The sequence below is a fragment of the Sinocyclocheilus rhinocerous genome, unplaced genomic scaffold (genome assembly GCF_001515625.1).
Source record: "Sinocyclocheilus rhinocerous isolate Xijiao unplaced genomic scaffold, SAMN03320098_v1.1 scaffold558, whole genome shotgun sequence".
NCBI classification, from domain to species: Eukaryota; Metazoa; Chordata; class Actinopteri; order Cypriniformes; family Cyprinidae; genus Sinocyclocheilus; species Sinocyclocheilus rhinocerous.
Genome location: NW_015634502.1, coordinates 1,239,090 through 1,242,820, shown reverse-complemented (window position 1 = coordinate 1,242,820; position 3,731 = coordinate 1,239,090). Strand labels below are relative to the sequence as shown.

General features: G+C 35.2%; 1 long non-coding RNA gene across 1 annotated transcript in view; it reads right to left on the bottom strand.

Annotated features, from left to right (window-relative positions):
• Positions 1 to 3,232, bottom strand: part of LOC107745839 (uncharacterized) — an 11,133-nt gene extending 7,901 nt beyond the window's left edge. Inside the window, exons 1-2 of the long non-coding RNA XR_001640633.1 lie at positions 3,144 to 3,232; positions 2,914 to 3,034 (exon numbers count right to left, since the gene is read on the bottom strand). This is a non-coding gene — a long non-coding RNA (uncharacterized LOC107745839). The remainder of the gene's footprint in view (positions 1 to 2,913; positions 3,035 to 3,143) is intronic.
• Between the last annotated feature and the right edge of the window lie 499 nt (positions 3,233 to 3,731).

Below are 3,731 nucleotides of genomic sequence, written 5' to 3'. Positions count from 1 at the left end.
TGTAAAATGAGCGTTACCTTGGCGATATTTGAAAAAATATGATTCCCAATGCACACAAACTTCCCAGAATAGGGAGTGCCCTGTTGGTTACAGTGTTTACTTCCTTTTTTATTATATTTTTTATTAAATATTCATTTATTTGTGAAAAATACTTTGTCATCTAATTTATGTTTATTTAACATTTATTTTTTAATCCATTTTCAAATGATTTCAAATTTCTTAAATATTAATTAAAATAAATACAATTATATCGGCCACCCTGCTTTGCAAGATATCGGCAGTCAAAAAACCAATATCGGTCGACCACTATTTAGCATACAGCACTGTATTGAACAACACCTACTTTTCAACTGATTCTTCAAACATGCAGTCTGTGGACTGACTAAACTGAGCCTTCTATGCATTGCACTTGCATCTGATATGCACAAATTACTAGGACTGTTAATCAAAGAAAAAAACAATAAAAGAAATTAATTCTAGGATATGAAGATTAAGTAATAAAATGACTCATATATTGATTTTACTGAAAAATAACATCTCAAATAAAAATATTTCAAAGACATCATTTTGGAAGATGAGTAAAGGGTCATTCCGTGACAATTCAACTCCCAGGTCCCCGGCTCAAATTTTTGATTGTCAATATTTTTTTCTGAAGAAAGATAAACATGTATAGTGATGAAAGCCAAAATATTAAATGTCATGGATGTATATTTACTGAGTAATCCATTATTTAGTAGAGATGGGTCAAAATGACCATTGTCACCTGAGATTTGGAGCCAAATTATAGGAGGGTAAAATAATTTTAGAAAGATTAAAGCATCATCATGTTATTTTTACACAGAGATTGGTATGTCTGTTAGTAAAATCTGTTGACCTTAACGAAGATGCCAAAAGGAAAGTTTGTTAAGACCCCAAATCTAAAAGGGCATTAAGATATCTTTAATACTTCCTGAGTTACAGGCATGCAAACTTTGGAGAAAAAACTTGATAAGTGCTATTTCCTGTTTTTCAATGGTCACCACTGGCATATACTGCAACAAAGATTGCTAAAGTCAACAGATTTTACTAACAGACATACCAATCTCTGCATAAAAATGATATAATTTGGTTCCAAATCTCAGATGAAAATTTTAATTTTTTCCCCTCTACAAAATAGTGGATTACTCAGTAAATATACATAGTGACGTTTAATATTTTGGCTTTGATCACAATGCATGTTTATCTTTCTTCAGAAAAAAAAATAAAAAATTTGAGCTGGGGAAACTTCTGAAAGTTGGTTGATTTGACAGGGAATGTCCCTAAAGCACTGAATATTACAAAAAAGTAGTAGCAGCATATGGGTCAAGGACATATTTCAAATGCATTCTTGAACTTTTTAAAATTAATATTAATATTATGCATTAAAATATGTATTCAAATAAAATATAACCTTGAACCTTTCAATTATCAGACCAGCTCATTAACTAGACTACATCAACAAAGAGAAAATCACTCGCTGCTTTTGACTGAATTAATTTTGTATCTTTAATAAGAATCATTTCAAATTTGATTCATTCAATGAAGACTATTCAGAGTTTTAGTTATATACTTGATTTTTCAATTTCTGTAGTATTTCTTATTACATGTTAAATAAAACCTACTGTAGCTGCACTTAACTTTTATTTAATTTGCATCTTTGTTCTATTGTATTTGTCTTATTGTTTGTAATTTGCTTCTTTGTTTATATTTTAATAACAAAATAATCATATATCATGATACATGCACACATATCATTATCGTGAAATAAAATTTCTCATACTGTGAAATAAGACTTTGGACATTTCGCTCACCCTCTGATGTTCTTGAATAACCTATGTGTCGTTATATCATATTGACACTTTAAAATGAGACTCTGAAGAAGTTCAGAGTAACTGGAGTAATCCCAGATACGTAGGAAGTCTGTGGAAGCCATTAATCTATTCAGCAAAAGGGAACACAGCCTTTAAAAGGGCCTTTAAAAGGGGAATTGCCATTTGAATTCCCAAAAGGATGCTACTCTCCTCCGTTAAACATCAATAACCCAGTGGCTGGTTTGTCTTTTAATATGTGTTTCTGTTCTAGAAGCTGTCGGAATCTATGTGGCGCTGCAGCTCTGATCAGAAAGTCTGGGGTGGTGTGGCCTCCAGCAGAGATGCATATTTGATATTTCTCTTGATAAAGGCCTAACAATTTAAATTATACAGTAGACAAGTTCCCCCAGAGCATGCCCACGAACCATGACATGTTGCATTAATTATTTACCTGTCATTTAACTCCAAAATGCCATATCTACTTACAGGGAAGCTGACCTTTGACCTCCCTGTGCTTATGCAAGATTTAGAGGAGCCTGGTCAGGTAGAAGCATTTATAGTTTGAAACAGAACAAAAAGATGTATGCAGCCTGCTTGACCAGCATACTGTATGTTGCAGGTCCTAAACTTTGTATGCTGGTGTCCCTATGCGGTTTTATAACTAGCTTAACCAGCAAGATAACTTTGGTCAACTAGCTTTACAGCAAAGCTATGCTGATCCCCCAGCTGTATAAGTGCAAAATTAGCACTAACTAGCTTAAACCTATGTTGGTCTTTTCAGCATAGAGAATTTACATTTGTAAACTGAAGCTGCTGAAGCTGAAGTGACTAATGCCTGAGAACAAAAAAGCTTAATAGATGCCATTTAGTGTCAAGACATTTTAAGGCAAATGCACAAGATGAAAAAGCAATGTTGTCATTTGTAAGCACTTGAAATGAACTCCATGCACAAACACATTGTTCCACTTATATGCTATTTCTGTTTCCTGCAGCAATGCTCTTCTACCGTGTCCAACTTCACATGCTTTTTTATAACTCTCCATATAAAGCAGTGCCATAGAGAACAAAGTCAGTGCCCCCTTACCCCTGATGGTAGACTGTGATTCCTGCAGCAGGTGTTTGAACAGAAGCAGGCCTGACAGGTGTTTTGTGGAGTGTTTCCATGGCTGCATTGGGCCTCAGAGCACTAAAGATTTTTTGGAATCCTGATTTAGAAACACAAGGTCAGAGTCCTCCAGCTCACAAATCTAAATTTGGGAGCATGTTTGAGTTCAAAAGCCTGCTGAAACTAGAATAGTGAAAGTAATAACATACCTACAGGGGCATATCCAGAATGGAAAGAAATGTGTTGAACCTTTGGGCTCTGACACTAATGACTAAAGTAGGCTTGGGAAAGGAAAAATACCTTGGCAATCACGGGAGTGCCCTTAAATCCAGTTTAGGATTGACTGATGGCCTTATGGCTGTGGTAATTACCCAGCTGGTTAAAGTAATTAATGAGGCTGTGTATATCCTGCATCTGCAGTCGGCCACCCCTGAATGCTGAATGAGATTAGTTTAAGTTTATATGCACTGGTGTAGATAAGAGATCTGGGTGAAATCTACTGTATAGCGTTAATTTCTAAGAACAGCAGCAAATTCACATATCAGGCTTTAAAATTACATTAGACCAGGCAGACATTCTCAACCTTGGGGTTTAATAGTAAATAAAGATTCTCAGCCTTGACATACATCCACTCCCCTGCATCCCCGGAGGATTTTTGGTTTGTCGCAAACGGTTAATATTCAAAAGTGTCAGTGAGCACCCTATAACTGCTGGCTTGCTAACACTTATTTGTGCAAAGCAGGATTCTGTGCTCTTTCTGCATCAAGACCAAATACGCATCCATATTTGATATAACA